At 39.6% G+C, this 21834-nt stretch overlaps 1 long non-coding RNA gene across 1 annotated transcript in view; it reads left to right on the forward strand.

The window, feature by feature from the left end:
* Positions 1-21834, forward strand: part of LOC137202212 (uncharacterized) — a 144040-nt gene that overhangs the window by 48227 nt on the left and 73979 nt on the right. Inside the window, exon 2 of the long non-coding RNA XR_010932494.1 lies at positions 18185-18253. This is a non-coding gene — a long non-coding RNA (uncharacterized lncRNA). The remainder of the gene's footprint in view (positions 1-18184; positions 18254-21834) is intronic.

A 21834-nucleotide genomic window follows, 5' to 3' on the forward strand; every position in this document is an offset into this window, starting at 1 on the left:
GAGGTTATGCAAAGGGCAGCACCTGGACTTGGAGGATGTGGGGCTAGACCATGTTGAAACTCAACCTCATTATATGAAGAAAGGGTATCTCAACAAAATCAAATGATGAGCAGTAGGTGAACTGTTTGAGTGGAGCCTTTGATGTGCATTTCTTTCCACCAATTAGTGGTTACCATGGTGATTTTGAAACAATGCTTGATACACCTGGACATACATTAGGACTTGGCTCTCCCGTTGGGTGGAGTTGAGACGTTCTTTTTAAAAGAGCATTTACATGTGAAAAGATTAGAAATTTGGTACATAATAAGCACTTAATAGAGGTTAGCTTCTATTTAAAAAAAAACAGCATTTAAAATTATAAATTGTTGCAGAATTGAGTGTGAAAGGAAGCAATACAAACAAAAATGCTGACGTTTCCACGTCTACCATCAAATTTTAAATGGCAGAACTGATTTTTTATTTTTAATGTGGTAAAATGAATTTTAAGAGTGAATTCAAAAAATTTTTTTTGCAGACGTTTAGGTTTTTGAAAAATTTATAGTGATAAAATTCATAAAGATGATAATAGTCATGCTTTCATCTTAATAGGGTGATAAAATAACAAGATGTGCGTTTTATACAGAATACATCTAAAGAAAGACATGAAAACCTTAGTAGGGGAACTTGGGGATTATTGAATCCTCCTTAGTGTCCATATGTAACCATTATCAAATAGAAATGTTTTCAGCCTGAGCAGGAGATTGAATTTTCATGAAGAAGGAACCTTAGGAATTTCACAGGTGGTGGTGATGCTGAATAGGAAAAGAGAAATCTCTGTTCCGTGTGCCAAGTAGGCTGCCACTGAGATCAACAGCACTGTGCTTTCTAAAGCACTGCTGGATCAGGTCCTTATTGGAGATCAAATTAGGCTATTATGAGAAATAGTCCTATTTAATGAGAATATAATTATCCTTATTGTGACTAGTAACAACCATAATACGAGTGACAGAGTGTGTGAAGCAGCTGCTGGCTTGGTAATCAGGCTGAGAATTCTCTCCTGCCTACTCCCTTCGACCCTTAGTTTTCTCAACTACATGCTAGGATAGTCATTTCAATGGATATCATGGAGTTTTGGCAGAAACAGTCAATGAACATGGTGCAGAAAATAAAAGTTTTTAAACTTTTAATTAAACTGGGGAGAGGATGAAGAAGGAATGTTAACTCTTGACGTAAGGGGCTAAGCTTCGATGAATTAGAAAACTCCTATAATGTAATAGTATGCTTTTTTCAAGTTTTTTTTTTAACCAAATGAAAATGTAGGACGCCCATAACTTTGAATTACAGATAAACAATGATTTTTTAAAGTGTATCCCATGCAGTAGTTGGGATATACTTATATATTTATGTTTGGGGCATACTTATACTAAAATAAAGGGCATTTGTATTTTATCTGGTGACCCTAAATAGTGGTCACTTATGAAGTAAGACTTGAACAAAACCCCAAGGAAGGTTTCTATGTGTAAAATATTTTCTCCCATTTTCTGCTCTAGTGCCTGAAATGCTACTTTTTTTTTAAAATTAATTCTTATTGGAGTATGGTTGCTGTACAATGTGTGTTAGCCTCCACTACACAATGAAAGGAATCAGCCATACATATACACATATCCCCTCCCTTTTGTTTTAACATCTTTATTGGAGTATAACTGCTTTACAATGGTATGCTAGTTTCTGCTTTATAACAAAGTGAATCAGCTATACATATACATACATCCCCACATCTCCTCCCTCTTATGTCTCCCTCCCACCCTCCCTATCCCACCCCTCTAGGTGGTCACAAAGCACCGAGCTGATCTCCCTGTGCGATGCAGCTGCTTCCCACTAGCTATCTATTTTACATCTGGTAGTGTATGTATGTCAATGCCACTCTCTCACTTCGTCCCAGCTTAACCTTCCCCCTCCCCGTGTTCTCAAGTCCATTCTCTACATCTGCGTCTTTATTCCTGTCCTGCCCCTAGGTTCTTCAGAACCTTTTTTTTTTTTTAGATTCCATATATATGTGTTAGCATACGGTATTTGTTTTTCTCTTTCTGACTTACTTCACTTCCCTCCCATTTAGGACACCACAGTGCAGTAGGTAGAGTTCCTTGTGCCCTACAGTATGTTCCAATCAGTTGTCTATTTTATACATAGTATCAATAATGTATGTGTGTCAATCCCAGTCTCCCAATTCCTCCCTTCCCACCCCTTTCCCCCTTGGTATCCATACATTTGTTCTCTACTGCTATGTCTCTATTTCTGCTTTGTGAAATGCCACTCTTAAACTATTTCTTTGAGTTAAGGAATAAATCCAAGATGTCTTTGTTTAAATGCAAATGTCTTACACATTATCACATTATTTTATCTTGGTTTACCAGAGACTCATGTTGTGAGTCCCCTGTATACTGTAGCCTCCAATAGCTACAAAGAAAGTCTCTTGTGACCTGTAGGCTTAGCTCTGTCCAGTTGTTAACTAGTCCTGACGAAGACAGACAATTTGTTTGAAGTCTTAGAATGACCAGCAGTGGGTTCTGGAATTATTTTTGTGGTCATGGTCTCAACTTTTGGGGTGCCTTGACTTCTTTTTTTTAAAATATTTGTTTTATTTATTTAGTTGGTTGTGCCGGGTCTTAGTTACGGCAGGTGGGCTCCTTAGTTAGTTGTGGCATGTGAACTCTTAGTTGAGGCATGCGTGTGGGATCTAGTTCTCTGACCAGGGATCGAACCCAGGCCCCCTGCATTGGGAACGTGGAGTTCCAACCACTGCGCCACCAGGGAAGTCCCTGCCTTGGCTTCTGTTTAGCAGTTTTGTGCCCCAGAAACTGCAATCACTCATTCACTCACCACACATTTGTTGAGTCTCTCTCTGCCTGGCCCTGTGCTTATTGTGGATAAGAGGACTAATGTTAATGGTACTACTCTTTAATGAGTTTACGGTCAAAAACATCAACAACAGATAACTCTGCTACAGTATAGGGGCTACAATAGAGGCTGGCTCTGGGTGACATGGGAGTATGTGAGATGAGCTCCCAAATCAGATTGGGGTTATTAGGGAAGGTGATGTTTTAATAGAGTTCAAGTGATATTTAAGAATTGGCCAGGTGAGGGGAGTGGGAATAGGAGGGAATGGGTTTCTAAGCAGGGATTAGCACATGTAGGAAAACAAAAAGGAGAGAACACCATGTGTTCAGAGAGTTACAAGTAGTGGCTTACGCTGAGATCTAGGGTGTCTATTAGGTTTGGGGTACAGGGTGTTGAGGGGTAACTCTGGACTAGCAGGAAGTAGTAGTCATGAGGATGTCTTTGTCGTGGCGAAAATTCTTCCCCACCATTCCCATGTTAAATTGAATGACTGGGCTTCTGTCTCAGTTTTCCCTTCAGCATTCTTGGCAGTTTTCATGGCGACTAGAGTGTTGTTTTGACTCCTTTGGCAGGAGTTGTATCATCCTGCTTGGCTCTTTTCTAGTCTGTCCTGTGTCATGATGGCAGTGGTGGTGGTGATGTGTATGTGTGCAAGGGGAGAGGCTTAGGAGTGAGCTAGGATCCTGTCCTGAATTACTGGATTGCGTCCTGATACCAACATAGTATTGAGAAACCCAACACAGCATCCCACATACCTTTCATGTGTTTTCACTGGTTTACTGCTGCCACTACGTTCAATTTACTAGACTGAAAAATCATTGTCCCTGTTGATGAATTAACTGATACTTACACTGATCACCCACTTTGGAAACTAGAGATCGGACACATTAACACTTTTTAAGGAACCAGCCTGTAGCTAGTTTCCTTGACCCAGTCCCATGCAGATCAAGTTTCCTAGAAAGTCTTGACCTCTGGCATCTTGTCATACTTCAAAGCTGGGTGTCTGGAACAGCCAGGCGAGAAGCAGTGTAATGGGAGCAGGGTGTTCATTTCTAGAGGGCCGAGGCAGGACTCAGTAGGATGACAGTGGTTTTTGTCAGGCTCTCTTTGTTGCTCTCTCTCTCTCTGATCTCCCTGTTATGGTTCTGGATGGTTTGTCTCTCTTGGTATCACATCCAGCTATTAGCTTCTATTAATTGCTAGCCGATTGCTCTATTGTTTTTGATAATGCCCTAGGCACACCTTACTCCAAGGTCTAATCCAATTAAAGTCAGACCTGTTTGCCTTGGTAGTCTTCCAGGCCTTCTCTGGCCCCAGGAGGGTTCTCCTTAGCCTTTTCTCTTCCTAGTTCTCTGTTAAACTTTTAGCAAGTCTAGAGTTTTACCTATGACTGTCAGGGAGCTACCAGCCTCTTCTTAACTGCTCACCACCAAGATTTCCATTGTTTTCAATAATGCCCCCAGGCTTGAATTCACCTCTCTGTTGCAGATAAAGTCAGTCCCCTTACAGAGAGCGACAGAGCTCTCTGTGCTAAGGCCTGCCTCTCACTGGGAGAATGTCCATACCGCTGTTCTGGAGTTGGGGTCAGGGACTGAGGCCCACTTATCTCAGGGGACAGTCCTGTTCTATGAGTGGGCACAGGGGATGTGTGGCAGTGCCTGGTGTTCTCGGCTTGCCCCCCCGGACATTGTGGAATGTCCCCCTTATGAGAGAGCTGAAGTGAGGGTGACCAGGTTCCAGCATCTTCCACCTGCCATGCCTGTGGTGGAGCTTCTGCATATACTGGTGGGTGCTGATGGAGGAAAAGAGCCTCATACCGCTGTGCCACTCTTTCTTGGAATAGAGTTTCTGCAGTGCAGATCGGGGGACAGGGCATGGTTGTGATAAATGCCGACAGACTCCCCTTTCTAGGGAGAAATGAACCTGGAAGCTGGGGAAAAGGGAGCCCTGTTTTCTTGGTTGCATCTGCTTGGAGCAGAGCTTCCATCACACTGAGCTGTTCTTAGTAAGATTTATTGGATTTTCTTGAATAAATGTTTCTCCACTTGCTATATGCCCTTGGGACAATTTCCACAGAATTTAAATTGTTGTTGTTTTTTAATACGGTTTTCTCCAGTTACAGTTGTTTTGCTAAGGAGAAGTTCCAGAGAGATTCTCATATGACCATTCAGAAGTGTTTCTGTTTTATATCATTTTAAAAAATGGCATGGATTCTGTCTTGAGAAAGAACCATAATTTATTCAAGCTCTCTTTTTGTTTTGGGCATTTCAGTTACAACATTTATAAAAATACTGTGGTGGTCATCAGTGTAGTTTGATCTTTGCATAAATCTGGAATTATTATTATTATTATTTTTTTACGGTACGCGGGCCTCTCACTGTTGTGGCCTCTCCCGTTGCGGAGCACAGGCTCTGGACGCGCAGGCTCAGCAGCCATGGCTCATGGGCCCAGCCGCTCCGCGGCATGTGGGATCTTCCCGGACCGGGGCACAAACCTGTGTCCCCTGCATCGGCAGGCGGACTCCCAACCACTGTGCCACCAGGGAAGCCCTGGAATTATTTTTTAGGATTAGTTCCTTGAAGTTTCATAGATGGTTCTAAGCTAGCATGTGGCTTGATTCCTACTGATGGTCCACATGGACTAGATGGTGAATACCATTTTTTCTGAAATTCTGTTTTTACAATATTAGTTTTATATTACAGCTGAAACAAGACCCCTTTGGCCCTCCTGTTTCAAAGATCCCAGTCCCTTCTGTATGATGCATTTCATTCTGTTTCCTTTAGGAAAGCCTCTTTCAGTCTTCAGCTCATTTGGTTAGGAAAGGTGAATTTTGAAGTCAGTAAGTGATTAGACTTCTGTAGTTCTGATAACTAATTCCTTCCAGTTATAGAATTTCATTTTGATATCTTTTTTTCTCAGCTGTTCCCCCAGTCAAGTAGTACCCAAATATCTTAAACAAAAAAAACTTAAAACATATTATTTCCATCAAAAGTAAGAATTGTTTTTTCATAGGTTTTGGGAGATGAATTGGGGACTCCTAAAAGTAAACTTTCCTACTTTAAAATTTCCTTTAGGACATTCCTGGTGCTAATCATATTTTTAAATTCTTCTCTCTTATCGTCAGGTATTTATCACTACTAGAAGTGGGCCACAATAATAAGGAAACAATTTACAATAGGACTGTGTGCTATTAAGTGTATTTAGGAGTGAGGTGTACTTGTGCCTTACTGATATAAGTGGCTAGACTAAATTGAGAAACTAAATTTCTTGTCTTGTTTAAACATTCAAGAAAACATATATATTCAGCTGTAACCCTTGTCCATATTGCTTACCCTTGGACTGTTTTAATAAGCTGTATTCTCTTTTGATTTCTAAATTATTGAGGAAATAATAATATAGCAGTGATCTTCACAAAGCACCTTCTGTCTTTGGCACCCTATTCAAAAACCTTCAGTGTCTGTAGGGTATCATCACTTACTCGGTCACATTACACTGCGGATACTGCTCTAAGTTGATTGTTCCCGACTCCCTTGCAGAAACTCTCTTCTCAAGATAGTGTGGTCGTTTCATTTTCTCTGAGGATGTAATGTCCAGACTTACCTCTTATTCCTGCTTTGCCGCCTCCCCACCTGGATTGCCTCTCTAATCTATTTGCATCTGTTACTCCTAATTATCTTTCAAGGTGTAGCATAATAACGTGGGGCAGCTAACCTTTGCAGATATGAATATATTTAAAATGAGGTAGAGCTAAATCAATTGTACAGAAGAAAGAGGTAAGCAATAGATATAAATACATAGAAAACTTGGTGTCCGAAAATTTGGTGGCTTTCAAATTAAATGGAAAAGATTGGGTTATTTACATGGCTACTCATTGGGAAAAAAAGGAAAGCTATAATTTTACCTCATCCTTGTGCTAGCAAGGAACCTCTACTGGTCAGGACTCATGTTTCCATGAGAGGATTTATTTCTATAGAGTAACCTTCCTGGCCTCTTTTGGTTGTGGCCTCACTCACACCTCCCTGTGGAGGAAGGTGTAACTTAACCTGACTGAGGGATTTGGGGGAAGGAACTAAGCAGGCCCACTTCGGCTCCTTTAGGGCTCCTCTCGTTTGTGGAGAGCTCTGTTCTTGGGATGTGCAAGTTCCATTCTGCCTTGCTACTGTTAGTGAGGCCTGCAGTTGCCCAAATCTGCTGGAACTGAGAAGTTTACTTAAGGGGATGTCGGGTGGCCAGAGGCCAAACTGCATTTTATAATTTAATCTTATCTGCAGTAAAGCTGATTCAAAAATATATGCTTCTCTCTGATAACAGCATCTAGTTATCAATTGGCTTTGAACTTGGACTAGGAAAGAAATATGCTTATTTATGAGCTTAAAATCTCAGTATCTAAACCCTGAAAGCCATGAAAAAGAAAAAATAAAATAAAACTGCTGTCCATCAAGGCTCAACTCTTCTCTCATCCTGGAAGGTAGTGATGAAATCTTTCACTTTCCATCTCCCGACACTACCCATTGCTATCTGTCGCTTGGCATTTATCTGTTGCTGTGTGTTTTTATAGCGTTAGTTGTGTTAAGTACTCTTCACTAGGAAGACAGTGTTGTCATCGTTGAGCACCTGAAGTGCTTCCCAAAGAGTAGATGCTCAGTAGATTTTGAGTGATACCAGTTGTGCTGAATAGCTCTTTTATGATCGCTTCAAACTAGTTCCTGATACCGGGACTTCTCTTAAATAATAATGTTATTGGATTTGTTTTGTACTTTAGAATTTTCAAACTGCATTTCAAATGACATGGGTGTACTTTATTTAATCTGTAAAGAATCCTATGAGATGGGAAGACCAAATTTTATTTCCATTTCTTAGATACGACGAAAAGATCTCAGAGAGGTGAATTACTTGTTCAGGGTCACGGTGTTTATAGATTACAAAATCCAGTATTTCTAATTCCTAGGAGATAGATCTTTCATCCTGTCACAACTGTCTCCTATATGATGGTGGAAACCTCAGGTGGCTTTCCAGAAATGTAAAGAATCCCATAGCATTAGAAAATACATGACATTTCCAAGCCCCAGTTGAAATTTGATGTGAAATTCCATCTGACATGTTTGTAGCAACTTTAATTATTTAATCAATTTGGTAACAGAATATTTAAAGCAGCCACAAAAATCACGGGCCATCGCAAATTTCATCCATTAGTCAGACACTTTGCACCTCAATTTTCACTCTTCAGTTCTGTTTGTGAACTAATTGGCAACACTTGATGAAAATTTAAGATAGAGACAGACGATAACAGGTGGAGCAATCACATCTTCACAAGGAACTTAATTTACACACACACACAAATACACACGCACATTCATAGGCGCGGATCCTGCCAAAAAAAGAGCCCCAGCAGTGCGGTTAGCTACAATTATGGCTAAGTGGCATAAAGCAATTTTGGCATATCATGGCGCCCAAAGGAATCGCAGTGATCTCTCAGTTCTTGGTCTTCCAAGCACGTTTCAATCTCATATGAATTCATCCTTGCAAGTTTTTTTTTTTTTCTGTTTCGTTTGTCAGAAAAGTAATTTGACTGTATCCTGCTACTTGTTTTGTGATCTGGGGATGTCATGAAAGCAGCTCTCTTGCAAGCTGGACTAGAACAAAGTGTGTCAGTAAGATTTATAGGAATGACTGTGATTCTGCTTCGATGCACAGACAACTCCATATATGACAGTGTATATGAACAAATGCCTTTTTACAAGAGGCTGAGATGATCTTAAGTGCTTCCATAATTACATGGTTATTATTGAATGTTTGAATAAAAGCAGTCTTTGATTACTTTGGGCCTTCTTTTTGGCAAATGCTGACATCAACTTTTCTGGCTTGACAATTGCAGGAAATAAATAAGTACAAGAAAGCCTCTCTGAGTTCAGATTAGACTACAGACCTGGCTAAAAAGAGTCTGGTGACTAAACATAGTTTTCTCTAACACAGGATTTGGAGTATATTAGGCACACTGTATGAGGTAAGATATGGGATGTGTACTAAGTAAGAAAACTCAAAATTGCTGATAAGTCCTCATAGTTCATTCTTTCATTGGGCAAGATTGAGAGGAAAAAAAGACTTTGTTATTACGAAATATTCTATTCAGGTCTTCAGTCAGTATAGATTAGGAAGAGGACACTGTACTTGAGCCATCCAGGAATTGTTTAATTTTGAAGCTAATATAGTTTCAAATAGAAAATGGTACATGTTGGGCTTCCCTGGTGGCGCAGTGGTTGGGAGTCCGCCTGCCGATGCAGGGGACACGGGTTCGTGCCCCGGTCCGGGAGGATCCCGCATGCCACGGAGCGGCTGGGCCTGTGCGCCATGGCTGCTGAGCCTGTGCGTCCGGAGCCTGTGCTCTGCAGCGGGAGAGAACGCAACAGTGAGAGGCCCGCGTAAAAAAAAAAAAAAAGAAAATGGTACATGTTTAAGAAATTTCCACTGCTGTTTCTCTATTTCCAAAAAATCAAAGTCACTCAGCCTGGCATTTGTATGTTGTTTTAAAGCAAGAAGATTAGTGTTGTGCTGTATATTCATGGAGAACACCTGTGTTTCCCCCTTCAAAATAAAAGTTGATTATAAATAATAAATGTTCACTGTAACTGAACAAATTCAGACTATACTACATATATATGGAAGGTAAATAGTATGTAACAACAATTGCTAATATTTTGGCAGATATCTTACAAGACATATAACTATACAGTCACAAACACAAGCATATTAACTGAAATTAGACCAAACAAAATATGTGATCTTTTTTCATTCATTAATGTATTATGGTCATTATTCCATGTCAATAAATATAGATTTGTATTATCATTATTAATGGTTGCAAAGTGTTCCAGTGTATGGATACTCCACAAATACTTTAATTCTCCATTGATGGATTTTAGCTTATTTTCAGTTTTGAGTTTTATAAATAACATTGGTTCAAAGACACAAATGTATCATTGTACAATTCATTCAGTAAATTTTTATTGGGTGTTTTCTAGGTGCCAGATAGTACTCTAAGTCCTGGTGATATAGCAGTGAATAAAACATTTAAGACCTCTGCTTTTATGGAACTAACATTCTCAGGGGGAGGTCAAACAAATAAGTAACCGAGATAATTACAAATAGTGATATGTGCTTGAAGAAAACAAAATAGGTAAATATGGTAGTACCTGAATGAGAGAGGTAACTTTAGCTAGTGTAGTCAAGAAAGACTTTTCTAAGGAAATGGGATTTTATCAAAAACATGAACAAAAGGAGCCACGAAGAGAGAATTCTCAGGCCATTGTCTCAGCCTCAGTTTGGGATGAACTTGAGTGTTTGAAAAACAGAAGCGTGATTGGTGTGGCTCCAGTGCACCGAGCTGCAAAGAGCGAGTGTCAGAAGAAGAGGAAGAAAAAAAAATGGAGAAGTCCACAGAGATTGATCCTTCAGGGCCTCGTGGGCTATGATTAGGAGTTAGATTTTATTGTAAGTAGAATTTTTTTTTTTTAAGTCCTCAATGCTCTTTGGGGAAATTAAGTGTGGTAGAGGTGCTGATTTTAGGTGAAGGAGCAAGGGAACCACTCATTTATTCAATCCATTTTTAATCAAGTATTTATGGAGCAGTTGTCTCATACCAGCCATGTTCTAGGCCATAGAATACAGGGGATGCCACTCATTCAGTAATGACCAAAACAGAGGAAGTCCCTGCCCTTTTCAAGCTGACATTCTAGCTTCCTAATGTCAGGTAGAAATGTATGTGAAAACTAAAGCAGGATAGTGGTGTGTGTGTGTGTGTGTACACATGTTATTTTAGGTAGGGTGGTCTGGAAGCTCTTTTAGAGGAGATGACACTTGACTTAGATCTACAAGAAGTGAAAAGTAAGCCAAGCCAATAGGTGAGGGATAATTGTTCTGGGCAGAGGAATGGCAGGATCGGCAAGGACAATGGTTTTCTTCTCAATAGAATGGGAAGAGATTGGAAGGTTTCGAGCAGGAGAGCGACATGATATCACATTTTTTTAAGAAGGTTACCTTAGCTGCTGTATGAAAGGGGAAGTAATGGAATAAGGAGGAGAGTTAGGAGACTCTGAAATTAGTCCAGGCAAAGATGATGGTGGCTTTGAGGTGGGTGATAGTAACAGAAGTGGGGAAACATTGTCAGATTCAGAATGTACTGAAAAGGAAGAGCTAATAGGATTTACTGATGGATTGGATATGGAGTCTTAGAGAAAGCACTCAAGCTAGAATCCAGTGGCTTTGCCTTATGTATATGGTGAGTGGTGGTGCCAGTTTTGAAAATGTACAACACCAGGAAAGGAGAAGTTTTGAGGAGGAAGATAAGAGTACATTTTGTATACGTTAAGCTGTAGATGCCTATTAGATGTCTACGTGGAGACGCTGAGTTGGCAATTGAATATACAAGCCTGGATTCAGGGCAAGGGTCAGGTCTGGAGACATAAATTTGGAGATACTAACATTTGGAGGATATTTAAACCTATAGCAATAGATGAATGCATGTAGGGAGTGAGTAAACAGGGGGAAGAGAAGATGTCTGAGGAAGGAGTTTGGGGAACGCTGACGTTTAGAGATCACATGGAGAGAAGTGCTAGTAGGAATGGCCAGAGGTAGGAGGAAGCTCAGGAAGTTGTGGTATCTCAAAAGCTAAATGAATAAAGTATTTGAGGAAGGAGGCAAGATCAACAGTGTCAAATGCTGCTGGGGAGTCAAGTAGCAAGAGGACTGAGAATTGACTGTTGGGTTTAATACTGTGAAGTTCATGATGTCCACGAGGTTTTTTGTTTTTTTTTTTTGTCCATGAGGTTTTGGTAGGAGGTATGGATGAAAGCCTGAAGGGAGAGGGTTTGAGAAATAATAGAAGTGAGAAAATAGAGATGGAGGTTATAGACAATAAGTTTTTTTTTTTTTTTTGCTATAAAAGAGAGCAGAGAGGGCTTCCCTGGTGACGCAGTGGTTGAGGGTCCGCCTGCCGATGCAGGGGACACGGGTTCGTGCCCCGGTCCGGGAAGATCCCACATGCCGCGGAGCGGCTGGGCCCGTGAGCCATGGCAGCGGAGCCTGTGCTCCGCAACGGGAGAGGCCACAACAGTGAGAGGCCCGCGTAGCGCAAAAAAAAAAAAAAAAAAAAAAGAGCAGAGAAAAAGCTAGAATAGGATGTGGAGTAGAGGAAGGTTTGTTGTAATTTGGTAGTCAGATTTAAAGATGAGAGAAATTTTAGGACTTTGAGCATTTACTTTAAAAAAATACAATTTTTTGATTAAAGGGCTTAATTTTGGCTTCAGTGTTGGGGTCAGATCATGAGAGTAGAAGTAAGATTAATCAGGAAGCTACTTACAGGGATGCAGGGAAAATATGATAGTGGTCTGGACTACAGTGTGGACAGTGGAGAGGAGAGAAGAGGATGGATCTGGGATAGATTTTGGAGGTAGAGTTGAAAAGACTTGAGCTGGCTGGAGGAAGTGAGAGAAAGGAGGGATCAAGGATAATCAAATTTCTTTCTGGAGCGATTAGGTATCTGGAGGGGCCATGTAGTAAGATGGGAAAAATTGGGAGATCGATAAGTTTTGTTGGGAGTATAAGAGCTTTCGTTTTGTTTTGCTAAGTTTGAAATTGCAATTGACACATTGTTTTCTTGGGAGAAATACTTTGAAGAGGAACTGCTAAGTCAAAGTGTTAATTTTTTAATATATATTTCTAAACTAAATCCTCTAACAGTATCTGAGATTGTCTATTTCCCTACATTCTTGTCAGCTTTGGATATTGTCAATCTTTTAAATCATTGCTAATTTAATGGGTAAAAAAATGATATTTCAATGTACTTTATGTATTTGACTATAGTTAACACCATATACCCTATATATTTAGGGTTTTATTGGGGGGGATGGGAGAGTAGGATCATTACTTGTTGTATGTGTGTGTGTGATTGTCTCTTTGTGTCCTTCAGTAATTTTCATTTTCTTATTGATTTATGAGACTTATTTGTATATTACAAACAATAACCATTTCCCAAATATGTTGCAACTTTTCATTTGGGTTGTTATTTATTATTCAGTCTTATTTGTGGTGACTATTACTTTTGTAATATAAGAGGTTTCAATTTGTACAGAGTCAAAACTATCCATTTTTTTAAAGTTCTTGCTTCAGTGTTATGTGTATGTAACCCAGATATCAGTTTCTCTTTCAGAATTAGGTAAGATTTGTATAATCCTCTATTCCAAGTCCTGGGTGAAGCCTTTCCTAAGACATCTGCAAATGCCTGATGGCTTGTATCTTATAGTGTTTTGAGATCCTGCCACACTAAACTTTGATTTCATGCATATCTGATTTTCTGAATCTGTTTTCTTCTTTTTGTTCTGTGCTAACTTATTCACCATCCCCTGACTTCCTCAAAAGCCATTCACATAGGGGATGGTGCCTTATTATTTTTCCAAATGTCCAGTCAATGCATCACGTACTGAATACTGCTCTGCCAACTTAAAATAATAATGCATGTATGCTTGGGTCTAATTCTAGACTCTAGTTTATACCATTTGACCTTACATTCTAGAATGTGATTTTAATTGTATTAATTTTATAATTCTTTATTAGTTCATTTAACACAATTTTTGATTAACTACTATGTGCCAATCACTGTAGTAGATGCTAGGAACACAGTGGTAAAAAAGACAAACATGACTTCTTTCCTTGTGGAGTTTAAATGTTATTGGGAAGTTACAAATAATTAAAGACAGAATAATGTTTTGAAAATTAAAAAAGCCAAGGAACAAATAATTAGGTTGAAGTGATAATAATTCAAAGTCTGCTTTATAGAAGACGGTCAGGAAAGGGTTCTGAGAATTTGACATGAAACCTGAAAACAGAAGGATGAGAATGACCCCACCATTGGAATTGTTTCATCAGGGCAGAGATGAGGTGAAGGCAAAAACCCTCAGACAGCACTTCAGTCATGTGAATTGAGGGGACATGATTCTTCTGCTTAGGAGCTCTTTTTTTTTTAATTATTGAAGTATAGTTGATTTACAATGTTGTGTTACTTTCAGGTGTACAGCGAAGTGATTGTTTCATTCATATATGTATATATATATATATTTATTCTTTTTCAGATTCTTTTCCATTATAAGTTATTACAAGATCTTGAATATAGCTACCTGTGCCATACAGAAGGTCATTGTTGTTTATCTATTTTATGTATAGTAGTGTGTATATGTTAGTCCCAAACTCCTAATTCATCTCTCCCCCCCACTTTCCCTTTTGGTAACCATAAGTTTGTTTCCTATGTCTGTGAGTCTGTGAGTCTGTTTCTGTTTTGTAAAGAACTTCATTTTTTTAGATTCCACATATGTGATATCATATGGTGTTTGTTTTTCTCTTTCTGACTTACTTAGTATGTTAATCACTAGGTTCATCCATGTTGCTGCAGATGGCATTATTTCATTCCTTTTTATGGCTGAGTAATAATCTCAGTAATATACCGCATCTTCTTTATCCATTCATCTGTCGATGGACACTTAGATTGCTTCCATGTCTTGGTTATTGTAAACAGTGCTGCCATGAACACTGGGGTGCGTTATCTTTTCGAATTAGAGTTTTCATCTTTTCCTGATATGTGCCCAGGAGTGGGATTGCTGGGTCATATGGTAACTCTGTTTTTAGTTTTGTAAGGAGCCTCCGTACTGTTCTCCACATATTAACTTGAACTTCCATTTCTTCAAGAGGCTATGTATTTTTTTTATCATATTTAAGATTTTTCAAATCAGAAACCTAGCTTCAATATAACATTGAAAAAATTTTCATTTTCCAATTATTTCATCGTTTACTTCAGGTGAACACGTAGCATAACCAGAGGGAACGTCCCCCAACTAAGGAATAAATGGCAGAGAAAAGAGAAAACACACATTGAATTTATGCAAAAATCCTGTCCCCCAGAAGAAGGAAAAATAAAAGAGTGGCATAAAAATGACACAAAAATAGCACAATTGAGAAGAGATAATTCAAGTAAAGAAAGAAGTATTTAATAACTAATTTGACCTCTAAAGGAAATTAGAGAAATCAAGAACTCTATAAAGCAAGAGATGAAAGATGAGATGATATGACATAGGAAATGAATAAATAAGAAGAAAAGAGAAATGGCAAAGGAAGTTTGGAAATGAAGGAAAAGAAATATCATCGGAGAAATCAGAGCATCTGAAGCAGTGAAAAGCAAACGAAATATAGAGAAAACAAAATCCATAATGTAGAAGACAGGCTTGAGAAAGCCATGTCGAAATAAAGAGGAAAGGGACAATGAGAAAAAAATTAAAAGGGAAAATAATGGATACGAAGTAAAAGCAATAGAAATCCAATATCGTCAGTTAGGACACCTGAAGTAAGCAATGAAATAGTTGGAAAATGAAAAAATTTTCAACATGTTCTGCTTCTTTGACTCCCACTGAATACTTCTCCTGGGAATTAAGCTAGAAGTCTAGATCAGTCACGGCTCTTACAGTGTAGTCCACAAACCATCCGCATTGGCATCATCTGGGCACTTATTAGATATGTTAATTCTTCGACCCCCACCTGAGACCTCTTGAATCAGAATCCCTAGGGTGGGACTCAGCAGTCTGTATTTTATGAAGCCCCCCAGGTGATTCTGAGGCATACAGGGTCTGAGAGCCACTGGTTTAGGTGTGTTTTTTCCCCCTCCCAGTGGCTTCTATCCTATTTATGTTCATGTCACATTTCTAAATACTAGAATTTGGGGGCGATATATTTGAAATGCATTACACTGTTCCCTTGGTAGCGTTTAATGTTATGTTGCTGTTTGAATAGAACTGTTTACTACCCTGTCATTCTTTCTCATATACTTAACATCAGACGTTTTTGGGTTTGTTTTAGTAAACACAAAATCCTTTTTGGTTTCTCTCATCTCTCATTTATTGTACCTTTTATGTCTCATTGGCTGCACATTGTACCTGTGTTGTATGACATGCTCATCTCAGTTGCTGATAGACATTGCTATCCGTAGTATGTGTTCTCCATTGTAGCAAATAAAATTTCTTCACACTGATCCAGATTTGGAGATACATTTGTGACACTAACTACACATCAGTATTCTGTTATACAGATTTAAGAACCAATGGTTTATGTTATCTGTCTCGTTATATTGATTTTTGTGGTGGGTAAGGAGAGAACTAGGGCTATGCCCCAACATGTTGATTTTTTTTTTCTGGATTACCTAAGAATGAACTTGAATTGTTGTACTGAAAGTTTAGCTTTTTGGATTTGAGAAAATAGCCTTCTTTGTTGGAGAGGGTTTGGTTTGTTCCTCTATTTAAGAATGAGTTGGTGACTTATCTTGTGGCGCAGTGGTTAAGAATCCAATGGGCTTCCCTGGTGGCGCAGTGGTTGAGAATCTGCCTGCCAATGCAGGGGACACAGTTTCGAGCCCTGGTCTGGGAAGATCCCACATGCCACGGAGCAACTGGGCCCATGAGCCACAATTACTGAGCCTGCGCATCTGGAGCCTGTGCTCCGCAGAGAACAAGAGAGGCAGCGATAGTGAGAGACCCGTGCACCGCGATGAAGAGTGGCCCCCGCTTGCCACAACTAGAGAAAGCCCTCGCACAGAAACGAAGACCCAACACAGCCATAAATAAATAAATAAATTAAAAAAAAAAAAAAAAGAATCCACCTGCCGATGCAGGGGACACGGGTTTGAGCCCTGGTCCGGGAAGATCCCACATGTAGCGTAGCAACTAAGCCCGTGCGTCACGACTACTGAGCCTGCTCTCTAGAGCCCGTGAGCCACAACTAGTGAGCCTGCATGCCACAACTACTGAAGCCCACGCGCCTAGAGCCCGTGCTGCACAACAAAAGAAGCCACCACAGAGAGAAGCCTGCACACTGCAACAAAGAGTAGCCCCTGCTCACCGCAAATAGAGGAAGCCCGCACACAGCAACGAAGACCCAACACAGCCAAAAAAAAAAAAAAGAATGAGTTGGCTAATGATGTAATGTCAAATTAAAAGAACCCCTATAGGCATGGGTTATAAAGGGACCTGGGAAAACTTTCGAGGCTGATGGGTATGTTCATTATCTTGATGTGTCAATGTTTTCATGGGTTATACATATATCAAAACTCATCGTGTTGTATACTTTATATAGTATGTTGCACATCTCTTATACCTCAATTAAGCTGTTGAAAAAGCTCCATGCATTTCTGTAGACCTGTCAATGTAGTTTGCCTATAGTGTAATTTGTGGATGTGGATCATTGGTTCTAACTATGGCTCTTTGTAAATTTTACCTGTCTTCCCACCATTCATGGGCCAGAGAAAAAATAAGGCAAACTGTGGTGTCTTTTCTAGGCCTATCATTACGATTTTGAACTTTTTCTGATATACAGTGAAAGGAGAAGCTACAAGTGTTAATGGCTAACTCAACATCCACCCTAAATCCTTCTTAGTATGCGAACACTGCATTCCCAGATCTCCAGAAGTCAGTTTTAGATAGGACTTACGTTTCATCAGTGAGATGCTGTTGCATGAGACACTGATTAAAAAGTGAACACAGGCAGGACAGGGAGAGTGTGAGGGCAGAGGTTGTGGGGAGAGGTGACACAGTTCTGGACCCCCTAATGTGGCAGATGGTTTTCCTATCAGCTGCTTCCTGTCACGGGGTGGTGCCACTGTGTTCCCAGGGTGTCCATGTGTCCTGTGGTGGCAGTGTCCTCAGTCATGTCAGAGGTAGTATGGTTTTGCAGTCATCAGTAGTACAAATGGACTCCTGATTTGTTACCTTTCTGGAGTGGTGGTGGTCACTTTCTCAATCACAGCAGAGACAGAGTGGTTTTTAGGGCTGGGCTGTTAGCCTGAATCCTGTTCCTGTGCCTCTATAAAATTTATGGAAGCACATAGTTCCCTATAATAAAGACTTTCTGCTTAAACTGGTTAAAGTGGATTCTGTTGTATGTGGCTGAGACCTGAGTGATAACCGGAGTAATTAGTGCCAGAAGTGGTTATAGACAATAAAACAGGAAGGCAATGGACTTGATTTTGTTTAAAGGCACTTGCAGCACAGAAGGAGCAATTACTTAAGTTATTACCTCTGGTCATCCACTGTGATAGACCACTGTGGAGGACGTGAGGAAGCAAAGGACTTGGGAGTGGGTGGTTGTGTTTTTTTCTAAATTGTGCTGGTGAGCTATAAGAAAAAGGTAGGCTCAATATTTTACATTCTCAGCCCTAGAAACCATCTGAGAATCAAAGAATTTTTACAACTGTACTTAAAGAATCTCTCATCTTTTGTAGCCTCAAGACTAATTTAGATGGAAATCAGATGGAAAGTCTGATGCTGCGGATTGTTTGTTGAATTATAAGGTAGGTTGAATTGACAGTTTTTCCATTTATTTTTCACAAAATTGAAAACATTGACTCAGAAAAAGTTGGACCCCATCATTGAAATGATATCATTTAGAAAGACTTGGATAAAGCTGTATACTCTGTACCCCAAACCTCACCAAGTCCTCTACTGCTCCTCTGTTGCCTAATGATGTTGACCTTGCTTTGCTTGAAGACCCTGTAACAGCCTTTTGTGAGGCAAGTCCCTTGCAAAGAAATATCAGTTGTTTTCTTGTAGCACCCTCCCTACCCTTATTGCTTCCACACTTATAGCCGGATCAGATCTCTGCATGTCCTAGGGAACAATTGCAGCATCAAGGCCTAGAGGAAAAGGCTTACAAGAAAAGGAGTTAAATGATTTTGCTAATATATTTATAACAGCCAAAAGCTGGGGATTATTTGTGGGAAATAGATTTTGAAGATACTAGACCAATGCTGTGATGGGGTGAATTATCGGTATGGACACAATTACCAGAGATTTGGGATTCAGTGTGTAGTCTGAGCATCTGAGAGTGTTTCTGTGGTCTGATGGCTGATTGACTCCTAGACTTAATGGTGGCTTAAGCTAATAAAATTGAGATGCCAGAAATTCCTTAGTATCATGAAAAAGAAGAAATTCAAGTATTAGGGAATTAGGAATGTTAAAATGGATTTAACGTGTGTGATCAACTTGACTGCCCCTAACTATGTCTCTCAAGATCACTCAGATCATTGATAAATACATCGATGTGAGATAGCCATGGCCGTTCTCTATAGGTTGAAAGTGAAGACAGAACATGCCATTCAATCAGAATCCCTACTTTAGTGGGAATGATGGAATTTTATGTAGCAGAGGCCAGTGTGTCATTAACTATGCCAGAATGGCTGGGCATAGTTATCTCAGTAGTTAGAAGTGGTTTGATGGCAGAAGTTTTTAGTGGTAACTTACTGATCTTGGGGCCCTAGGAATGAAATAGATGGGCAGCTCACTAAAAACTCAAGGTCTGGGAACAGAGGCCTGACTTGAGACACCATGGTAATCACAGCCTCCCTACCAATACCCAGACCTAAGTGAGTACATAGACCCAGAGCCTTTTGAGTGAAAGGGCATCATTGTTTGCTCTCCCTGCAACTTTGGATTCCTTCTTCTTTATTACAACAAGAAATTTCTGGGATCTTTATTCATCCTGGACCACCATTAAATACAAATTTTCAGTCAACCAATGATCAGTATTCTTGAAGAAAGACTACCAAAATATCACAAGTACATACTGTAAATCTTCCTTCCATTGCTGATAACAAAGGGATACCTTATGGGGTAAAGAAAGATACTGGACCTTTCAGTGATTATTGATACTGGTTTTGAGATAGCACTAATCCATGGGGACCCAGTCACCACTATGGTTTACTGGTCAGAGTGGAGACTTATAGATTCTAGTGATAAACAGAGTTTTGGTCAATGTCCACCACAGAGTTTTTTTGGTAGGTTCATGTGTATAGATTGTGTTTTTTCCAATTCCTGAGTATAGAATTTATATAAAATAAATTAATATATATAATATGTATAACTACATGTATATTCATATATGTTCAATATATTCAATAAGTAGCAGAATCCAGACATGCCACATTCTCTTTGGCAAGTAGCTATTCTCCTTTTGAGAAACAGCTCTTGGTGTGCTATTAGACTCTAGCAGAGACTGAATATATAACTGGAGGACACAGATATACACACAGACTGAGTGCTGAGTTCATGCTTCTCATAAAACTGAGTGGTGTCTGATTTGCTAAATCATAAATTAGTGCATGTCTAGCAGCACTCTATTATCACGTGGAAGTATAATATATGCTATAAGGTTTGTGCAAGTCTTTCTACTCCATTCTTCCCTCAACCCAGCCCCAGGAACTCATGGGAAGTTCCATATAACCTGAGAAAGAAAAAAATTTAAGTCTGTTTATAGATGGTTCCTCATGATATGTGACCTAAGCTGGAAGTGGGCTGACTGCTGAAACATCACAGCTTTGCACAGGGTATTATTGAAAAAGGGGGGAAGGAAATCCTCCCAATGGGAAGACCCTATGTTCTAGTGGTGTACCTTGTCCAGAGTGAAAGATGGCTGAATGTAGTATACATTTTGATTCATGGGCAACGGCCAGTGGCTACTGGGTTGGGAAATACAAGATTGGAGGACTTTTGACAAGGAGGTTTGAAGAAGAGATAAGTTGATGAACCTTTCAGATAGACCCAGAGGTTGAATCATGTGTTCTTTTATTTTTTTCCTTAAAAAAAACCCCCACACTTTATTAAGGTATGATTGATATGTAAAAAGTTATACATATTTAATATGTATAACTTGATGAGTTTGGGGGTAAATATACACTGTGAAGTCATTACCACCATCACTTCCCCAAAACATATTCATCACCTTCCAAAGTTTCCTCCCACCCCCTTTATCATCATCATCATCATCATCATCATCATCATCATCATCGTCATTGTCATCATCATCACTATTTTGTGGTAAGAATACCTAATATGAGGTCTATTTCTTAGCAAGTTTAAGTGTAAAAAGTGTATTAAGGGACTTCCCTGGTGGTCCGGTGGTAAAGAATCCTTCCTGCAAGGCAGGGGATGCGGGTTTGATCCCTGGTTGGGGAACTAATATCCCACATGCCGTGGGGCAACTAAGCCTGCACACCACAACTACTGGGCCCACATGCCTTAACTAGAGAGCCCTGCATGCCACAAACTACAGAGCCCACATTCTCTGGAGCCTGCGTGCCACAACCAGAGGGAGAAAACCTGCAAGCGCACACCACAACTAGAGAGAAGCCTGTGCGCTGCAGCGAAGAGCCTGCACACTGCAATGAAAGATCCTGCATGCTGCAACTAAAGACCCAATGCAGCCAAAAAAAAAAAAAAAAAGTATATTAAGAACACATACTTAATATGTTCTTATCTACTACTTTTTTTTGCATTTTTTTACCACACTTAAAGAAAAAAGGAAAAATGCACAATCTTTGGAACAAAAGAATCAATGGTAGAAATTTAAAGAAAAGATACATAACCAAAGAACACAGTGAGGTATAAAAAAGGGTTCTATCTTTTTTTGTGTTTTGTTTGTTTTTCTTCTTCATCTCACTATAGAGTTCCTCTACTGATAAGTATATAAAGCATACAAAGTATACGGTACAAATTATACAGTATTGATAGCTAGAAGTACTAGTCTTACAGTAGATCTCCAGAACTTATGTACTGTATCTTATTTATCCTGAGTCATGTGTTATTTATGACTCCCACTTTTGGAGAGCAGGTTCTCAAAATCATATGAACATCATGGTCACTCAGTGTATGACAAAGATAATCTTTCTCCAGCCACTCCAGTGTTTGCTCATTGGGTTAAAGAACAAGATGGTTGTGGTAGCACTGATGGAGGTTCTACATCAGCTCAATGACATGAATTTTCTTCCACTATAGTTGAGATGCAACTAAGTGTCCAAACTACCAGCAACAGAATAGTACCCAGGTGATAGTTAGATTATATTAAGCCACTTCCATCATGGAGAGATCAGTGATTTTC

This window comes from Pseudorca crassidens, chromosome 11, assembly GCF_039906515.1.
Source record: "Pseudorca crassidens isolate mPseCra1 chromosome 11, mPseCra1.hap1, whole genome shotgun sequence".
NCBI lineage: Eukaryota > Metazoa > Chordata > Mammalia > Artiodactyla > Delphinidae > Pseudorca > Pseudorca crassidens.